Genomic DNA, 22622 nt, shown 5'->3' on the forward strand with positions numbered 1-22622 from the left:
AATATACAAGGAGATAAATGTTTTCATGTCTGGTAACACAACATCCATTCTTCAGCCTATGAATCAAGGAGTAATTTTGACTTTCAAGTTTTATTATTTGAGAAATATATTTCATAAGGCTATTGCTGCCATAAATAATGATTCCCCTGATGGATCCAGGAAGAGTAAATTGAAAACAGTCTGGAAAATCTTCACCATTCTAGGTGCCATTAAGAACATTCACGATTCACGGGGGGAGGTCAAAATTTCAACAGTAACAGGAGTATGGAAGAAGTTGATTCCAACCCTCCTAAATGACTGTGAGAGGTTCAAGACTTCAGTGGAGGAAGTAACTGCAGATGTGGTGGAAATACCAAGAGAACTACAATTAGAAGTGGAACCTGAAGAAGTGACTGAATAGCAGCAACCTCATGATAAAACTTGAAAAGATGAGGAGTTACTTCTTACAGAGGAGCAAAGTAAGTGCTTTCTTGAGCTAGAATCTTTTCCTGGTAAAGACAATTTGAACACTGTTAAAATAACAACAAAGAATTTAGAACAGTACATAAACTTAGTTGATAAAGCAGCAGCAGGGTTTGGGGGGATTGATTCCAATTTTGGAGGAAGTTCTACTGGGGGTAAAATAGTATCAAACAGTATCACATGCTACAGAAAAATATTTTATGAAAGGGAGAGTCAATCAATGAGACAACCTTCATTGTCTTATTTAAGAAATTGCCACAGATACCTCAACCTTCAGCAACCACCACCGTTATCAGTAAGCAGCCATCAAAATCGAGGTGAGGTCCTCCACCGGCAAAAAGATTAGGACTTACTGAAGAATCAAATGATAGCATTTGCAGCAACATATTTTAATTAAGTTATACACATTGTTTTGTTAGGTGTAATCATATTGCACACTTAATAGACTTAATAACACACAGTATAGTGTACACATGACTCATACGTGCTGAGAAACCAAAAAATTTGTGTGACTCACTTTTTTGCAATATTCTCTTCACTGGGGTGGTCTGGAACTGAGCTTGCAATATCTCTGCCATATGCCTGTATACCAAAGGAGCTCATAATAATTTCAGAAACATCCTGCTTCAGGGCTACTAAAGCAGATCCCAAGATTACTGAATTCCATAGACACACCCAGTGTTGAGTTGGCAAATCACCTTCTATGTTGAGTGGCATATCTGATAACTGGAGATCATACAACTATAAAATCAAGGCAAATATTGAAGTCCTTTTCTTCCAGGCTTGTTGAAAAGAAATGAAGACTTGCTCTTTTTTTCATGTATTCTGGGTTGATGTTTAAGAATTACAAGGATTTCAGCCAACAGAATCTTGTCAAAATTCCTGAATTGATTCTTCATGGCTGTGAGTCCTCATGCTGTGCAGTGTTGGTCACGCTGCAGTGCAGAGCATGGCATGCTTCCCACTGGCAACAGGGTGTTAGACCACTGGCTTCTCTCCAGTATTAACACAATCATTTCTGCTTCTGGGGATACTCTGCCACCTTTTTATGATGGATGAAGTGTCTTAAATAGGCATTCAATTTATTCATTTTAACAGTTGCCTTTGTTGAATAGATACTAACTGCTTATTAGAAACCTATTTATTGAGGATGAGAAGTTATATCATAGACACATATCAAATTTATGGTTACTAAATCTCACTTAATATGCTTTGAATATTCTAACCTTTCAAACAAAAATAGCTGCTATTTAATAACAATGTATAATTTTTATTTTCTCAGGCTTATTTACACAATGTTAAAAACAATGTGATAGATCCCTACTCTATATTACTTGTAGTGGTTAAGAATTTCAATAAATGTGTTTTTAATATTCATTTGATTTGTAATCAACAGAAATTATCTTATTAAATGTGTGAGATATTTATAATATTTATTGTAATATGTTACTCCAAATTCCTCCTAATCTACTACTACCTCTCTTGGGAAGAAGTGCAATCTCTGTTATTAGAAAAAGGATTACTTAATTTCTTCCACAGCAAAGCCCTGTAACAGGGCTAAACTATCTGGTTGGTGATTCAATTGACAAATTGGCAGCTAGGATTCTCACCCAAGCAACAATGAATGAGAGAGTTTGCTGTTTTCAAATGTGACATGTTCTCTCATTTAAAAAGCTGACAGCAGTTTTACATGCTTCTGGTATACTGAATAATTGAATTTGGCCATTTTCAGAATAACACACTAGTGTTTTGTTATTATTATTTTGTACTATTGGTTATGAGATGAGTGTAGTCTCTCTTCACTGAGGCTGATGAGGCTTTCAGTTGACAGCTGACATTTCCAAACCTTTCATAAAAAGAAAGGGCTACCTAACATCTGGCATTTCCTGTTAAAAAGACTGTGAATTGAGATATCTGTAATTTGAATTGTCTTCTACTGATTTTTTTTTTATTTTCTGATTTTTAAAAATGCTAAAAGACTTTTTAATAAATTTAATCCATCTTGCTGGATTCCTTTTAAACAAATAAGTTGTAAGAACAAGGAGCAAAATTTATAAATATAGAATATATAGATTCTTGCTGTCAGAAACCATGTTTTCTATTTGGGGAGTGCTTTAATATCTCAAAAAACAAACTTCTATACAAGATTGGTATTTTAAAATGTAAATTGGAATTGAATAACTAACAGGAAACAAGATATTTTAGGTAAGAATAATGAAGTTAAGTTTAGAGTCCTATCTGACCCCCATAATAACCCCAGTGAAGGTAACTACTTCCCAAAGGGCATTAGGATATTTTCATGAGGTCATCAACAATAAATAAATTATTATACATGTTGTTTTAAATGCTTCCAAAACAATTTATTTTATTATCAAATGATTTGATTGGAGTCATTTTTTATAAACATGAAACATTTGTTATAGTTTTTTTTTTTTTTTTTTTTTTTTTAATCCTCTGATTGTTGATTATCTTCTTCTCTAGACAAGAGTCAGGCGTGTTGTAAGCATTATCTGGGGACTTGAGCATTTCCTGGCAAGCCATTTTACAAAGGTCAACAGAGCAAGAGATTATCCCCTATTGGTTATAGAAGCTAACCCATCCACTTCAAAAGAGCCAAGAGTTTCTTGCTCTTTGTGAAATCAGTTATAATCAATGGGATGTAAAGATTACATTTCTGCCTCTAGTCACACACCCCATTTCTTTTGCATTAGTATTGATTTAGTCAAGAGTCTATTTAACCATTAAAGGCATTACTGTATTCCCAAATCCTGCATTTAAAGAAATCCAGAGTGTCTTATTGAGAATTAAGAAAACAGATGGGTCTATCTCCCTTAAGTTATATTGGATTGGATTATATTGAAAAAAATCATCATTGGGTAGTTATTTATGCACATGGAGGAATTGCCTATGATTTTTGAATAAGTAGAATAGTTGTTTCAATTTTGAGATAATAATGATAAAATAAATAATAATATAGTTATTGATTAAATGAGCCAGGCCTTATAGTGAGCTTTTTGTATACATTATGCATTTAGTCCTCAGAACAAAGCAGTTTATATACCACTTTGCTGATTAAAAAAATGGACACAATTAAGTAATTTATGCAAAATCACACCACTATTAAGTGTTGACCCTAATATCAAAACTGGAATCTGTCTGAAGGCAAAGCCAATACTGTAACCACTATGCGATACTATTTCCAATACTTTAAAATACATTTGGTGTTCTGAAAATTTAGTTGCTTTTACATGACAATAAAAGTTGTTGAAAGTCACTTCCTGGTGTGTTACTCAGTGTCTTACAGGAATCTGGCCTTTATCCAGCTTTCTTGAAACATTGAACAGCTAAACTACTTAATTGTATTTTCCAATGATAATTTCCAGCTCATTAGAAAAATATCCATGTGAAATAGTATTTATCACAATGAGTGAAACCACAGTTACTTGGTTCTCCTGTTACTATGTGTTTTTTGTTTGTTTCTTTAATAATAAACTTGAACTGAAAATAATACAAAATGTGTGATGTGTTTACAGAAAAAGGAAGGAAGGAAGGCAGGAAGGAAAAAAGGAATGAAGGAAGGAAAGAAAAAAGGAAGGAAGGAAAGAAGGAAGGAAGGAAGGAAGGAAGGAAGGAAGGAAGGAAGGAAGGAAGGAAGGAAGGGAGATTGAAAGAGAAAGAGAATGAGGAAAGAAAACAGATGAGTTTTGGAGATATTGCTGCACCCTAGCACATGTTTTAATTCTTGAGGTCATTCTTCGAATATATGACTTGAATGTTTATGGCCATTTGCCTCTACTATTGCATGTTTGCAAAAATGAGTGAAAACAGATTTTAAAATAAAAATAAGCTATTGACTCATGCCAAATATGTAGTTGGTATTGACAAAGAAACACATTAAGAGCTAATTTCTTTTAATTGAATGTTTATTCCCTGGTTGGCACAAATCCATCTACTAATAGGTTCAATAATTATGTGAATGCATGTGTTAAATTTATATGAATAGCTCTATTGTTGGGAAAACAATTAACCAAATGTCCACAACATTGTCTTATCTAATACTTTACAGTAATTCTGATGGAGAATGAGTAGAGACATTGAAGCAATGAAATATCTGAATATTAACAATATGATTTTGCATCAAATGCATTTCAGAATCTGAGTGAATGAAGAATATGAACAAGGTAAGAAGTCTTTTTAGGTTTTGGGCAAAATGGAAGTTCTGAACAAAAAGACAAAAATATAGAAGAAAATTTATTTGGGAAGTGTATATGTAACTCAAGAGTTGACGAGCCATCTAATAGAATTTATCTTTTTTTTTTTTTTTTTTTTTACCTGAACCAGATGGCCCCTCCTTAATTAAAATGAGTGCATGGTTCCAAAGCGTTCATTGCAGTCTCCCCAAGGCCCAGTTGTACCACAAATGATTCTCACTTCTGGGAAAATATATTGTCTTCCTACATAACAAGAACCTTTGAAGCAACCTTCCTTGCAACTCAGTCTCCTTCTTTTTCTTAGTCTAATTATCTTTCAAAAATAATCAGAATTGTAATTTAAATATTACACTACATAATTAACCACACTGGTTGACAGAGAATGAGAAATTGTGGCTCCAGGCAAGCATCAAAATTAATATATACAATTGGGAATACATCTTGTTATGAAGGAGTGTCATCTGTCTAGTATGCAGAGAGACGTTGAGCTGAGCAGTCCGGGCCCTCTTCTGACCGGACCACTATCTTGGGTAAGGTTGATGAAATCCCATGCACAGTCTGCCCAGTCCTACTCTTTCTGATGCTTTGTTTTCTGTTTTCCTCGGTGAAATTTTTCTGAAACTCCCCAATGACCACCTCTTTCATCTTCTTAAAAGTCTCTGGCTTCTTTTAGGTGTGAACATTTGTAGGTAATTTTTTGCTCTTATTGTTTCTATTTTAGCTTCATGACCAGTTGTGAAGGGTTCTCAGGTCTGGCTCTTTCCTAGGCATATTGCAGAAAGCTGGCTTTGCTGTGCACCCTATATTTTAATGCACTGGGGAGGATGTAATGGCAAGTAAGCTGTAATTAAATCTTTATGTGCCACAGAACCAAGTATCATCTAAAGGCTGCTGAGTTGTGAGACTGAGCTAAAACATTGTTGATTCTTACAAAAGAAACAGGCACCCCATGCATGGCAAGTAGGTTCTTTCTGGTTTTCACCAAAAATTGGGCTTATCAAGATTTCTGACATATTGTTGTTTTTCAATACCTTTCAGCTAAAGGACCGTGTTGGGCTGTGTAAAAATGATGGATGTCAAAATGTTGCCTCTCAGTTAGGAATTACTAGGATTTGCCCTCTGAAATTAATTTTAAAGGAAAATATATCATTTTTTCTTCCTTTTTTAAGAATGCAAAAAGCAACCCTAGGCTGTAGCCCAGATTTCCACAAGAAGCAAAAGGAATCAGCTGAAGTATTAGTTGAATAAAGGAGGATAATAAGACAAGGAAAGAAATAGAGAATTAGTGATGATTTCACAATCAAGTAGAGTCTTTTGGTTGGCCTCATTGTTCACTTTGTGAACTTTATAATAACATTTTGCCCACATTTGCAGCTTCCCTGCTGGTACAGCATGCTTACTCTTGTGGTATCTATTCTTTTTGGTGGTGGTTGTTATTTTGTAATTCCCTTGTGTTGGTTTTTTCCTCCCGAAGAGGCATCATGTAATGGATCCATTCACCAAATTTTTTAATTGGGTCCATTGCTTCTACCAGGAAGGAAAAGCTGAATGCTGACATTTTTCATCGAAATCGTGTGCACCTTTACTGAAAGCGAAAAAAAGATAATGGCTCTGGCAGCTATTTTCTAATAAGGTCTTCCCCTTAATGGCCTCAGAAAGTAAATTAGAAAACATGGCTGCAGTTGGTGTTTCTTGATCGGATACATTTTTCTTGCCCAAAGGATGTAGATGCTAGGCAGCATTGCCTCAATTAGATGCCACCTTCTTCCCCAGAAATGGAAACTTTTTACGTAGCTTTCACTTTAAACTGCACAGGAATGTGGATGACTGCATCTAACTGTAAGCAAGTCTGATAATAAGCTGAGCTTATGATGGAAACAACCATTTGTTACGTTTGCCTTTGATTGTAAATAGCACTAAATGTCTCTTTTCTTCCAATGTTTTCCCCAAATTAAGATTTATTTGTTTAGAACTCAAAAAACATTTATTTATCTTTCTTTTTTTAAAACAGAAACAATGATAATAGATGACTATTTTTTCCAGTGTTTAGCGACCAATTTCACAGATAATTAAATTACTCTAACAAGAAGATTAATCAACTTTTAATATGAAACTGCGATGTTGATTTCATTGCATATGTATTTTATGCTACTCTCATATATGCCAACTAGAAGTGTACGTATATTAAAATACCTATACCCACTCGCACCCATGGCTATTAAACAATTAACCCACTTTTCATGGGTAATCAACCCACAATAATTTGGTTTGGGTGTTCATTACCCAGATTAATTCAAATAAAAAAGACACAGTGAGGCAGAAATTGGATAAGTGGATACTATCTAATCCCAGCTGTCTTGATTTTCCATAGGGAAGTCTGAACTGGATTTTGACAAAATACCTCTCTTCATCACAACCCCTCCAATCAAATACAATGTGATTTTTTTTCTATTTCTTAAATTATTCTTCCATGAGTTGTATGTAGTTAATAGTCTTCAAAATTCTGAAAGACTAAGTTTAAAAAAATCTCCAACTCCCCCACACCCAAATCCTACTCAATTAAAATTTACTTTATTTACCTATATATTCATATACATAATATATAAAACAATAAACATAAAACAGATAGTGAAGCCTTCTTAAAGGTATAATGAATTGACTTTAAATGTTTAGCAAAAAAAATTATAAAATCTAGCAATGATGTTCAGTTCTTCTTTTTTTTTTTTTTTTTTTTCATTTTGTAGCCCCCAGCTGCTGTCAGTTAATCAAGGGCCAAAAGAACTCAAAGAACAATATGTGTCACCTCAGGGTATTTGCTTTCTTTCATAATTTAACTCCGGCTTAGAAGACCAAGACATATGTATCTTTATATGATAATCAGTACCCAGGAAGATTAGGTTTTTTTATATAATTGGATCTATCCATATGTAAAAATATGACAGAAAACCTAAATATTCAAACTAAGGGAATTTAAAATAAATTTTGGTATGCCTATGCAGTATGAGGACTCATTTAAAGTGATGTTTATGAAAACTGTTTAATAACACGGACAACGCTTATATGTTCCTTCAGTGATTCTTAACCCTGGCTACACTTTACAGTCATCTAGGGTGCACTTAAAAGAATAAATATGACTAGCGCCACCTCCAGGGATTCTGATCTAATTGGTTTTGACTGGGATCTGAGCTTAAGTGTATTTTAAAATCACAGAGGATTTTTATTTTCCATAAAAATCATGATGCCAACTTGTAAATATAGTATAATTAAACTGTTTTTAAAATACTGCAAATATTCTCGTAGGCAAGAAGGAGATCTACAAATAAATGTTTTCAAATAATGTGTTGTTGAACTTAGGTAATGCAACTTTGAATAACAATTATTTTTCATTTGGATGTATTTTCACACTGGGTATGTATTTGTTGAGCTTAAATTTATTTAAAATGAAATTAAAGGCAAATAATATTCAAATGTATATTTGAAAAAGGAATTCTGTACATCTACGCACACAAGCACCCAGTCTCTTGTGTTTAGACTGTTCATTCACATATTGAAGTATGACGTTACTCTTTGAAGGACTGAGCCATATCCTTTCACATATATCTTTATCAGAACATAGGAAGCCGCATAAGTGAGCATTATATGTAGAAAAACGCTGGTGGATAAGCACATAGATGGTTTTCAATCCTAGCTGTTCTACCCAGAGTGAATGTTACATTCTAAGACACAGAAAACAACCCCAGAAGAAAGCTTCAGAGAAATATTAGGAGAGTTTAAGGATAGCACTCAAGTCAAATCTTTTTTCTCCCATTTTAAGTTAAAGACACTTATAAAGAATTTTCTTTAAGAGTAGTGTAATGCAGATGCTTAAGTATTTTGTGCATAGCATGAATATTATATTCTGTAACCACAATTAAGTCTTCTGGGTTTTATTCAGTGATTTAAAAAATAAAGCCATTTTTCTTGTGGTGGTGATTAGTTTTATGTGTCAACTTGACTGGGCCATGGGGTGCCCAGACATTTGGCCAAACATCATTCTGGATGTATCTGTGAAGCTGCAGATTAAAAGTTGACTCTATGGACTGAGTAATGCAGATTGTCCTCACTGATGTGGATGGGCCCCATTCAATCAGGTGAAAACCTGAATAGAACAAAAAGCCTGAGTAGGAGGGAACTCCTCCTGCCTGATTACTTTGAGTTGGAACATAGGTCTTCTGATTTAAACCAAAACAATTCTTCTTGGGTCTCAAGTCTTTCAGTTTCCAAACCAATTTATACTATCAGTTCTTCTGGTTCTGAAATCTTTGGTCTCAGACTAGAACTACATATTAGCTCTTCCTTGTCTCCAGTTTGCCAAATTAAAATTTTGGGGATTCTCAGCCTCTGTAATCGTGTGAACCAATTCCCTATTACACACACACACACACACACACACACCCTGTTACCCTATTGGATTGTTTCTGCGGAGGACTATAAACTAATGTCTAATGATTAATACAGTTAGTATAGTCATGAAAAATTATTTACTATGCAAATAAATAGTAAAATAGTGTGACCAGATTTTAGTTTAGTCTATGAGTTGAGTATTACTCATCTTAGGCAACATGAAAGAGACTGTTTCAAATATTAAAGCCTTACACAATTTTTACTTCTACTGAATTGCTTCATATGATGCAAAATTTTAGTTAGTTTCATATGTAAACAATGGTTGTTTAGTAAATCCTTAAAAAAACCACTGGAACTTCTAATGGTTTTCTTTTTTTTTTTTTTTTGGAGACGAAGTCTCGTTCTGTCACCCAGACTGGAGTGTAGTGGCGCGATCTCGGCTCACTGCAAGCTCCGCCTCCCGGATTCACACCATTCTCCTGCCTCAGCCTCCGGAGTAGCTGGGACTACAGGCGCCCGCCACTGCGCCAGTCTAATTTTTTGTATTTTTTGGTGGAGACGGGGTTTCACCGTGGTCGCGATCTCTTGTCTTTGTGATCTGCCTGCCTCGGCCTCCCAAAGTGCTGGGATTACAGGCGTGAGCCACCGCACCCGGCCTCCCTTTTGTTTTCTGTATTTATATAATGAACACAAGTCTTCCCCAAAGCTTCAAGACTATTCACCTTTAATTGAAAATTACTTATTTCCCGAAGACATTCTTCTCAGAGTCCCTTGAGTGTATGTTTTCTATACAAAATGATTGATTTCTAGGTTTAGCGCATAGCTACCATTCTCATGCCTCAATTTCATAGCATTCCTGAACTAGACCCACTGATCCCGGAGTCAGTATCTCCAGATTTTGGATATTCTTAGATTATTGATCCTACATATTCTCCAATAACTCTTTCCCAAAGTATTTTAGGGAGATATTTTAGCAATAACACTCTTAAAAAAAACCAGACAGTGTGTTTTCTTAATCTTTATTGCTGAAATAGAATTCTGAGTACACAATGTTAGAATGACTTTTTAATTCTTCCTTGCCACTTTAAAGACATTGCTCTGATGCCTATTGGTTACTTGTATTATAGCTGTTGAAATTCTAGTTTTTTATTCATCATTCTCAAAGAGATTTTATTTATTTATTTAATAATCTATTTATTTTTGAGAGATGGTCTTACTCTGTTGCCCAGGTTGGGGTGCAGTGGCATGCACATGGCTCACTGCAGCCTCAACCTCCTGGGTTCAAGCAATCCTCCCACCTCAGCCTCCCCAGTAGCTGTGATAACTGGTTCACGTCACCATACATGGCTATTTTTTTTTTAATTTTTGCAGAAACAGGGTCTCTCCATGTTACCCAGGCTGGTCTCGAACTCCTGGGCTCCAGTGATTCTCCTGCTTCAGCCTCCCAAAGTGTTGGAATGGCAAGCTTGAGCCACCATGCCTCACTCTCGGAAGGATTTTAAACATTTGAGAATGGGAGCAGGGAGCTACTCTGAAGTTTATTGGGAATGAGTATTGATTCGAATTTGTTTTTCCTTACTGCACTTAGAATTCATTGGAATTTTTGAAATTGAAAGTTTATTTCTTAATTGATTCTGAAAAATTCTCATCCCTTAACTTTCTGGACATTGCCTTTTCTCCATTCTCTTTCTCTTTTCTATTCTTCTGTGACTTTGATTACAAATAAATTGCGTCTTTGGACTTGTCTCTTTGCTTCCTGTTACTTCTGTAATCTCTTTTTTATGTTTTTCATCCATTTGATTCCTTCTACTGCATTGCTAGTTTATTCTGCACATATGATAGTCACAAATTCTCAGCTGTGTCCAATCTGGTTCTTAAATCTTGTACAATGTTTCTAACCTCAATGATTGTGAAATTTATTTCCAGTAGTTTTATTTAATCTTTTTTTCAAATCTGCTTAAGCATTTCCGATAGTCTCTGGTTCCTTGCTCATGTTTTGGACTCCATCATTTATTTCTTTGAATATTTTTATAAATTTTTTTGTGTGTTTGATGATTCTAATATCTGAAGCCCTTGGGGATCTAAATATAGTATTTATTGTTTCTGCTTTTAATATTTTTCTCACTCATGGTGATTTATTTCCTTGTGTACTTGATATTTTTCTTTCTATTGTGAGTTCATACTTACCTGGACTTAATCCATAAAAATCCGATGGAGCCTAAATTGACAGGCTTCCCTCTTGAGTGTAAATGTGTTTGTTTCCATTGAAACAATATGTTTTTAATTCAATTTATTATCTTGGAGTTTCTTAGACTGTAGTCTTTTCGTGGTCACCACAATAAACAGACTCACATGAGATTAGGTCTATAATCATAATTCTCAGAGCAGGCTATTACTGCCATTTCTATGATTAATTTCCCAGCTGTACCTTGGCAACTGACATGGTTTCTCTTTAGTTCTCCTTGCTACAAACAGAATATATATAGCATCCTCACCTTCAGTGAGAGGGGAACACTATTGAGGTATCTAAACTTTGTGTGGTGAAAGGAATCCTCTCCTTCATCTCCTTCCCCTACGTTTTGGGGATCAGAGGCTCATTTAATTTTTCCCAAGTGTTAAACTTAACACAAAACTGTGGCTCTCAGTATCCATTTTCACCCAGGGATACCACACCTTCCATGTTTATTTAAAACTCTGGCTTCAGAATTCTGCTTATTTTTTTTTTTTTATTTTTAGACCCCAAGAAATTAATTTTCTTATTTTGACATTAGCATATTTAAAGAAAATTCATTATAATTTACCAGTATCTAAACGTTTTGGAAATGGAAGATTTTTCAAATGATTTATCTACCATAATGGTGTCATATGGAATCATTAATACTCTTTCTACGCACAGGTGTTCTTAAAATAACCGTTCCTTCTTCTCTAGACCGCACAGCCCTTTATGTACTTGAACGTAGCTACTGAGATTGAACGCTTTATATCTTTGCGTGTGTGTGTGTGTGTTAGGCATCCTCCTGACCTGTCCAAAATTTCCCATTTGACATCATTTCAAGTTCACTTAACATACTGAACTATTACCTCTGAGCGCATTTCCGTTGGCACTGTCTATATTTCAATAACTGAGGAACATACTATAAGTAGGTCCTGACAAGAACAGAGCAGAGTATCATGATCACCTCCCTCAATCTCTTTCATTAATATAGCTTAGGAGTAAGTTTACAATTTCATGTGCAGTAACAGAACATTTCTCTTGTGTTGGTGGTATTTTAAACCCATATGCCTTAGATGGTTGCTAAGCCACACTTTCCCTTCTCATACTTGTAGAATTGTTTTTACTAAACCGAATGCCATCACTTGATATTTGTCCTTATTATTCTTCATTTTATTGGGTTAAAGTCACTGTATTAGGAGTCTAATATGGACTTATTTGTCATCTTTCCTAGCTTTAAAGTATTTGCAGTTATTCAATATTTTATATTCTTCCATCTATTTTATTCAGTTAAATTTCATGAATATATTTCAACATTTAATCTTTTTATTCCAAATTTCAGTTTCCCACCACTGAAGATATTTCCTAAACCTGTGAGTGTGTAAGTGAGTGTATGTGTGTATGTGTATGCTGTCCTAGCAATCGATTATTAAAGATGAAATATTACATCAAGGTGAAGATTAGGGACTCAGAATAGAAGTGTAAAAGAAATAAGACATGCATGTAAATGTAAAAGCCACAGGCTGGATTAATATGCAAATTTGCTTTAAATTTTATAACTCCCAGCAAGCATGTGCTGGGTTGGCTGGTTAAAAATTAATTTAATTACTTCTAACATACATTTAAATGTCTTTGAAAAGTATGACACAACACTGAGGATAGAAGTTGCAGAAAATTGGCTTCATCTCTACCAATCTTTGTCAAACATTCTTTTCTGTCATTACTGTAATTAATTCGGTCAATAATTTTAACTTATGAATTACAAAAAAAAGATTTAAACCAAAACATAATTTTCTTTAACTGTATACATTAAAATAACTTAAGAAGAAGAATCTTATTTATTCCCCCACTGCACTGGCATTTATTGAGAACCTTCTACATTGCTGACACTATTGTAAGTGGTGGAGATGAAGCATTTAAAATCCCTGTCCTCATGGGGCTTATAAGAAGCCAGATAATAAACAGTCACATACTGAATAATTAATGCAAATATATAGTATGTCAGCTTGGAGCAAATACTATGATGAAAGAAGGATGGGATGGTGAAATGGTAATATTTTGGGAAGAGAGGGGTTTGTAATTTTAAATTGATTGTTTAGGAAAAGCTTCATTGAAAACAAAATGGCATTTGAGCAAAGACATAATGTAGCTGAGAGAGTGGGTGTGCTTAAATGTGGGGAAACACAAGTTCGAAAGCTTTAAGGCATGAGAGTATATGGAATATTCCAAGGTATCTGGAATGGAGTAGGCAAGGAGGAGGTTGTTATAATATTAGATGAGGCTGCAAGGGCAGGGATGAAATATGGCTAGATTTTCATTATATTTTGAAAGGAAAACAAACAATTTATCACCAGATTGGGTTAACCATGTGAATGAAAGAGGTATCAATGATGAAACTGAAATTTTTGACCTAAGTACCTGTACTTATGGAGTGGCCATTCAGTTGGATGGGGAAAATTGTAAGATACTTATGTTTGTTGGTGGAAGATCAGGAGTTTATATTAGAAATGCTGATTTTGGCATGTCTATTAAACATCAAGTAGAGATACCAGATGAGTAGTTGGATATCTGAGTGGGGAGTTCAGGTGACCCATGTTGTCTATTGCTGAATAACAAACTACCCCAAATTTAGCGGCTTTCAATAATAGTTTATTACTATTTCTCACAATTCTGTAGATTGTGCTCAGCTTAGCGTTTCTTGTTTTGAGTCTTTCATGGCTGCAGTTAAATGAAGGCAGAGACTGGAGTCATTTGAAGGCTTGACTAGGCAGTGAAGGACCCATTCACATGGTGTGCAGTCCATGCTAGCTGTAAGCTAGGATTCATTCAGGGCTGTTTATAGAGCATCTACATGTGATCTTTCCTTGTGGCTTTGGTTTGCAAGGAGGCTGGGTTCCAAGAAAGAGATCCCAGGAGCAAGGGATTGATCCAAATGCAAGCTGTAACACTTCCTATAGCCTAACTTTGGAAGTTACACAGTCTCACATCTGTTGTATTCTACTGGTTGAGAGTAATTTCCAGGGTTGCCCCAGATTCATGGGGAGTTATGAAGGAATGAGAATATCAGTAGATGTGGCTCATGGAAGGCTATTTTTAAAGGTTAGCTACTACAACATGATAAACAGATTGAGTGTCATAAAACATATGGATGGCATTCAGTCATAAGACATGATGAAATCAGTAAGGTGGTAATACAGAGAAAAGAATAGGATTCCAAATGGAGGGAGCCCTGAGATACTTTGATTTACAGGTTGAGGAAGAAGAAGAAACAAGCAAAGAAGATGAGAAAGAAAGGCCAGAGAAATAGGAGAAAACAAAACAAAACAAAACAGGAGAGTGTAGTGTCTGGTTTCCAGCCACAAGGAGAATGTTACCAATGATGGCAAATGTTGCTGATAGTGCAAGAAGTTGTCAGATGAGAACTGGCCACCTCAACATGAAAGCCATCAGTATAGTTTCAGTGGAGTCATGAGGAAGACTTCAGTGGAGTCATTGGGATGCTTTTATGAGCCACTTTGATGAGAAGAGTTAGAGGTAGTCAGTCTAGCTATCTTTTTAAAAAATGTTTATATTACAAGGCAGAAGCAAAGAGAAGTATTTGGTTGAGGGGATCAGGAAGTCAAAAGATGAGTTCTTCTTCATAAAAGTATGTTTATATGCTAACAGAAACGATACAATGCAGAGAGAAAAATTTAGGATCCAAATAGGTCGAGCGGAGTTGTTGGTCCTCTGTCCTTAAGTAGATGAGAGGACACTAATGGAAGAATGACCTTGGATTTGCAGTGTGAAAAGTTCACGCAAAATAACAAGAAGGCAGGCAGGAAATATGGACCTTGATGGAGATTGGAGGATAACCAAGGTGATAGGAGATTTCGGAATTCTTTTCTGTTTGCTGGTGTTTTCTCAGTGAAATTGCCAACCAGATCATCAACGGAGAAACAGAATGTGGAATGAAGTGTATGAGTTTGAGGGTAAGAAGAAATGTGAAATAGTTATTAGGGAGTGAGGGAGACAGTGTGATGACAGTGGACTTGGGACATGTAAGATTATAAGGCAATAGTAAGAACAGGCCTGTAATGTAATTTATAGAGACAGATTTTTTATAGTTTTATGGAGAGATAGAGATAGAAATGCTGGTGGGGGAAAGAGAGAAAACTTGTCACTACATTCAGTTGGGGTAACATTTTCTTTTTAAGCCGTAAAAAAAAAATGGGCAAAAAGTCTCATATCAGAACAGGGAAAATTATGTGAACTACAAGAATTGGATGGAATATCCTTTCTAAAGACTCAAAAATATGGTTGTAGAATTTTATTACTTTTGTAACCTATATTCTTAAAAGCCCTCAAAAGAGGATTTGGAAAAGGAATAGCTGAAAATATATTGAAAAAAAAAAGTTATTATGGCTAAGACCTTCAGCTTTTGCCTCAAACTATGAAATCACAGACCCATGAATGAACTGCTTCTCTATATTTAATGACATACGTAAGTAAGGACAATTGCTTCAGAAATACTGTGCTAGGTTATTCTTGCACTGCTATAAAGAAATACCTGAGATGGCGTATTGTATAAAGAGGTTTAATTGTCTCATGGTTCTGCAGACTATACAGGAAGCATAGCAGCTTCTGCTTCTGGGGAGGTCTCAGGAAACTTCCAACCATGGCAGAAGGCAAAGAGAGAGTGAAGAATCTAACATGGCGGGAGCAACAAGCGGGGTGGTGCTACACGGTTTTAACCAAATCTTGTGACAACTCACTCACTATCGCAACAGCAGTACCAAGGGGGATGGTGCTAAACCATTCTAGAGAAACTGCCCCATGATCGAATTATCTCCCACCAGGCCTCACCTCCAATATTAAGAATTACAATTTGACATGAGATTTGTTAGGGACACATATCCATACCGTATTAGACGCATACTTATATAGAGACATAAACTAGTTTAAAATTATATAATAAAACATACTAAGTATCTTACTTCAAATGGAGGTAAAAAATACTAAAAATTTTTTGAAGCCTGGAAACATGACAGTATGAGAACACTAAAATATAAACACTAATAGCCATAGGAATCCTGCAAATGGATTTTGTTTTTGTAGGTTTTTTTTTTTTTTGTCTGAAATTTCAGTGTCTATTACAATTCTTTGGAAAGAAATGATTTTTACAGGTAGCTTAACATTTACATTAAATACAATATTTTTTTCAGTGTAGAAGATTTAGACAATTTCCGAATATGTTTTAATGCATTCATTAAAAAACTTATTACTAAGAGTCTATTTGCTCCAGGCTCTGTGCTAGATGCCGGATGTTCGTGAGAAATAAAAGCAGGCTTGATTTCTCCTCTTATGAAGCTCGTAAACAAAAGCACACAAAAGAGCATGAAAAATTATGTTTGCTCGCGTTACTCAAGGATTAGTCAAAACAAAGAATTTGATGTGTTTCAGTGGGATAGACCGGCTCACTGTTCTGATAACGTGAATCCAGCACTTGTTAATTTCTGATTTTTTTTTTTTTAATTACAGCCTTTCTAGTGTATGTGTGATATTTTATTGTGGTTTTGACTTGTATTTCCCTAATGATGATCATATTGAGCATTTTTAATATTCTTACTGGCCATTTTTATGCTTCTTTGGAGAAATGTGTATTCAGTGCTTTTGCCCATTTTTAAGTTGAATTGTTTGGCTTTTTGTTGTTGAGTTGTGAGAATTCTTTATATATTCTAAATGTAAAACCTTATCAGACGTACAATTTTAAAATATTTTTTCTATTCTGTGAATTGTTTTCTCACTTTTTAGATAGTTGTTTGATATGCCAATGTTTTTAATTTTGATGAAGTCCAGTCTATTTCTTCCTGTTGTTGCTCATGTCTTTGTTGTCATATTGAAGAATTCATTGCCAAATTCAAGATCATGAAGATTACTCCAGTGTTTTCTTCTAAGACTTTTATGGTTTAATTCTTATATTTAGGTCATTGACCTATTTGAATTAATTTTTTATGTAGGCCAAGATAAGGTTCCACTTCATTCTTTTATGTATGGAAATCCAGTCATCTCAGACCAGCTGTTGAAGAGACTATTTTTTCCCCATTGAGTGAAAAACAAAATCCATTGTCTATAGATACACTGGTTTATTTTGGACTCTCAATTTTTTCTTTTTTTTTTGGTTCATATGTCTATTGTTATAGCAGTACTTCCCTATTTTAATTACCATACCTTTGTAGTCAGGTTTGAAATCAAGAAGCCTAAGTCCCACAATTTAGCTTTTCTTTTTCAAGATTGTTTTATCTGTTTGGAGCCCCTCACCATTCTATGTGAATTTGAAGATCAGTTTTTCCATTTATGCAGAAAAGTCTGCCAGAATTTGGAGAGAGATTGCACTGCCATTGTATATGGCTTTGGGTATTACTGATATCTTAACAATATTAAGCCTTCTTATCCATAAGTATAAACTATGTTTCTATTTATTAATATTTAGGTATCTTTTTATTTATTTCAGCAATATCATGTAGTTTTCAGCACATGAGCTTTTCCCTTTTTTGGTAAATTTATTTCTAGGTTTTTATTCTTTTAGGTGCTATTGTAAATGAAAGTGCTTCCTTAATTTTCTTTATGAATTAGTCATCGCTGATGGGAAGAGACTAGTCATTTTTGCGTGCTGATCTTGTACTCTAAAACTTTGCTCAATTTATTTAATAGTTCTAGCAGCTTACTTGTGGATTATTTATAATTTTCTACATAAAAGACATATATAAGACCATATCACATGTGAATAGAAGTAGTTTTATTCTAGTTTATTTGCCTCTTATTGCTTTTTCTTATTCATTTGCTCTGGCAAGAACTTCCAGTACAAAGTTGATGAGCAGTGGTAAAAGTGAGCATCCTTGTCTTGTTAAACTGTGGATTATTAGGACATTTTATTAACCTAGGAAAATTTTTAAAGTTTTCATAAGTACGGGTTGTGGGTATATATGTGTATGCGTGCATGTGTGTGTGTTTGTGTATAGTAAGCTAGCTGTCACAAATGACAATCCTCAAGCACTCTGTGGCTTTCTGTAATAAAAGGTGTCTTGTTTTGTTTTATTTCTGTTTTCTTTTTTTTTTTTTTTTTTTCAGCCTATAATGTTACAGGATGGAGAGGTTGATTGACCCTCTTTCAGCCTTAATCTCTGCCAATTTTAGCCTCAAAGGCTACAGAGGTAGGGGAAAAGAAAACTAGAAAATTTTGAGAGATGTTTTTACTGGTTATGACTGGATGATGTTGCATCAATTTCATCCACAGAACTGTCACATAGCCTCAATCCACCTGGAAGAGAGGCTGAAAAATGTGATTGCACTATGGATAGTAATCACGGTATTATAAACATGTAACATTTTTTTCTTGCCACAATACAAATTAATACTATTCAGGTCCACACAATCACACAGATGTATTTTGCTGGCATACACAGTCTTTATACTCTGCATGTTTTTTTCTGCATTAATCTCTGGAAGGCAGCTTCATTTCTTGTTAACCCTTCCCCAATGAATATATTCTCACTCTAACCACAACAGACGACCTACTTTTCTCAACATGAAGTTGTCACACATTTTACATAATCTTTTTTTGCCATAAAAATTCCCTTTTTAAACTATTACATTAAGTTCAGATGTACACGTGCAGGTTTGTTATACAGGTAGACTTGGGGGGGGTGGTTATATAGGTAGACTCATGTCATAGGGGTTTGTTGTACAGATTATTTCATCACCCAGGTATGAAGCCTGGTACCCAGTATTTACTTTCCTGATCTTCTCCCTCCTCCCATCCTCCACCCTCCAGTAGCCCCCGTGTCTGTTGTTTCTTTGTGCCCATGTGTTCTCATCAAAAATGCCCTTTCTGGCCGGGCGCGGTGGTTCACGCCTGTAATCCCAGCACTTTGAGAGACCTAGGCAGGCGGATAACGAGGTCAGGAGATTGAGACCATCCTGGCTAACATGGTGAAACCCCATCTCTACTAAAATAATATAAAAAAATTAGCCAGGTGTGGTGGCAGGCACCTGTAGTCCCAGCTACTTGGGAGGCTGAGGCAGGAGAATGTTGTGAACCCAGGAGTCAGAGCTTGCAGTGAGCCAAGATCGCATCACTGCACTCCAGCCTGGACGACAGAGCAAGACTCTGTCTCAAAAAAAAAAAAAAAAAAAAAAAAAGAAAACAAAAGCCCTTTCTTTCATCTTCACTTGCAAATATCCTATTTATCATTCTAAACGTAACTCTCATATCATATTTTCTGTTACAATTTGCCTAGACAACATAAATCACTCCCTTACATCTTCAGAGCACTTATACAACCATGAATAATAATATGTACAACATTTACCGGGCACTTACTATGTGACAGGTACAATGCTGTATGTTTTACAGGCTCATCTGTGTTAATCCTCAAAATAGCTACATAGAATAAGTAAAATCATAATTATTTTCTCCAGTATGGAAACCGGGGTTTAGAGAGATAAGGTAATTTATTTATGCTAAAACCTGTCCAAAGCCCTTGACCTTAACAATTATTCAACATGGACTCATATTGTTCTGTCATCGTCTTACATTTTGTTTTGTTTTCTTTTGTTTTGTTTAAACTAGGAGTGCAGTCATGAGTTGCTGGAGGGAACAACTATATGATCCATTTTTGTGTCCCTAGATCGTATTACAGGAATACCTCTGCTTTTTCTTCACTACTAGAGATTAATTACCAGCCTGTTATTTCTGTGACATGTATTACTAACCTTGATCTCTTTGGAAGAAAGTGTTACAAAATCAGTAACAGCTCACATTTTATGATATCTGTACAAAATTAAGGGCTCTGAAGAAAAATATGGCCAACATATTCTTGTTCCTACATAGATTAACTTAATGAATTATTCCCCTATTCAGTCAAGCAGAGACTGGTCTAGCAATATATACCCAAATTCCTTGTCAGTGGCTATGTATCTAGGAAATACAAGCTAATTTAGGCATTGCCAAACAAATATAAGTAGAAAGAGAACTGTTTCAAAGATAGGAACAAATTATGTTTGAAAATTATGATGTTTTGCGTTATCTGCACCACTGCCTTCTCCATTGTAATGACTTTTTGAGATCTAGTTTTACGGAGAATAACTAATCCTTATCATCAAAAGTGAACTGTGTCAGAGAAGTAGGAGTCATGTCAACCTGCCACCACCAATTAGAATATATTTCTTATAGTGTGTGCTTTTTCCAACTATTATTCTATGTAATAGCAAATCATATTTCTCAAACACAAAACTTACATTCAGTGGCCTCATAGGTACATGCAAGTATTAATTAAAAATCTTTGGTATTATGTCTCTCAACTTTGATTTAGCAATTCTGTCCTAAACCAGTTACATCTCATTAAAAACAATGGAATAACAAGTATTCACGTTTCTCTCATAATTCACACCTGCTGTTTTATATGTCAGTAGTTCTTAAAGGCCTGTTTGAAGATCAACTGTCACAGAATCCCTAGACAACAGTCATACTCACATATACACCACACATGCACATGCACACATACAAATATATATGTAGCACCTGTAATTTGTATAAAACTACATATACACATATATACACATATATACATGTGTATGCATATCAAACATATGTAAACTGAATTCTGAGTTTGAGGTGGGCTTTAAGAATTTCTTTAAGGCCGGGCGCGGTGGCTCAAGCCTGTAATCCCAGCACTTTGGGAGGCCGAGACGGGCGGATCACGAGGTCAGGAGATCGAGACCATCCTGGCTAACACGGTGAAACCTCGTCTCTACTAAAAAATACAAAAAACTAGCCGGGTGAGGTGGCGGGCGCCTGTAATCCCAGCTACTCAGGAGGCTGAGGCAGGAGAATGGTGTAAACCCGGAAGGCGGAGCTTGCAGTGAGCTGAGATCCGGCCACTGCACTCCAGCCCGGGCGACACAGCCAGACTCCTTCTCAAAAAAAAAAAAAAAAAAAAAAGAATTTCTTTAAAAACTATATATTGAAATTCATAAACACAGCATAAAAATAATTAGTTCAAAGATTTATAGTAAAAAGCAAACGCTCTCTGATCCATACCTCAAAAGGAAGTATCTAGTTCTCTGTCTTTTTTCTTTCTTTCTTTCTTTCTTTTAAGACAGAGTCTTGCTGTGTCACCTGGGCTGGAGCGCAGTGGCGCAACCTTGGTTCAGCGCAATCTTTGCTTACTGCAACCGCCACCCGGGTTCCAGCGATTCTCTTGCGTCAACCTCCCGAGTAACTAGGATTATAGGTGCCTGTCACCACACCCGGCTAATTTTTGTATGTTTACTAAAGATAAAGTTTCACTGTGTTCACCAGGCTGGTCTCGAACTCGAGACCTCAGGTGATCCACCCATCCTGGCCTCCAAAAGTGCTGGGATTACAGGCATGAGCCACTGTGCCTGACCTAGTTCTCTGCCTTTAAGTTTTAATAAGAGAGCATGATTTCTTGGTCAATTAAGTAATTTGTTTAATTTTGAATATGACTAAAAATACTAGATCAAATTGATCTCTGGGTCTTTTTAATAAGTGGTGCTGGAGCAACTGCACATTCATATGTAAAAAAAATGAATCCAGACATAGACCTTATACCTTTCATGCACATTAACTCAAAATGAGTCGCAGATCTAAAGGTAAAACACAATACTATATAAAACTTCAAAAGATAACGTAGAAGAAAATCTTGGGTTTGACAATGACTTTTCAGATACAACACCAAAGGCACAATCAGTGAAAGAAATAATTGATAAAACTGGATTTTATTAGAATTAAAATTGTTTGCTCTGTGAAAGACACTATAAAGAAAGTGAAAAGACTAGCCACAGATGGGTAGGAAATATTTGCAACAGATATATCTGATAAAGGACTGTTAACCAAAATATTAAAAAAACACTTAAAACTCAACAATACAAAAGTGAACAACTCAATTGAAAAATGGGCAAAAGATCTGGACATATCATGAAAGAAGATATACAGATGTAAATAAGTATATAAAATGATGTTACATATCATATGCTTTTCAAGGAAATGTAAAATAAAACAAATTAAATACAAATAAGAAATTTGAGTGCATATTGCTAAGTGATAGGAGCCAGTCTGAAAAGACTAAATACTTTATCATTCCAACTATTTGACATTGTAGATAAAGCAAAACTATGGAAACAGTAAAAATATCTGTGATTGTTAAAGTTTAACAGGGAGTAATGAATAGGTGGAACACAGATTATTTTTAGAGCACTGAAACTCTGACACTATAATTGTGACTAAAAGTCATTATACATTTGTTCAAACCCATAGAATGTACAACATCAAGAGTAAGCACTAATGTAAA

This window comes from Theropithecus gelada, chromosome 1 (genome assembly GCF_003255815.1).
Source record: "Theropithecus gelada isolate Dixy chromosome 1, Tgel_1.0, whole genome shotgun sequence".
In the NCBI taxonomy this organism is placed as follows: Eukaryota; Metazoa; Chordata; class Mammalia; order Primates; family Cercopithecidae; genus Theropithecus; species Theropithecus gelada.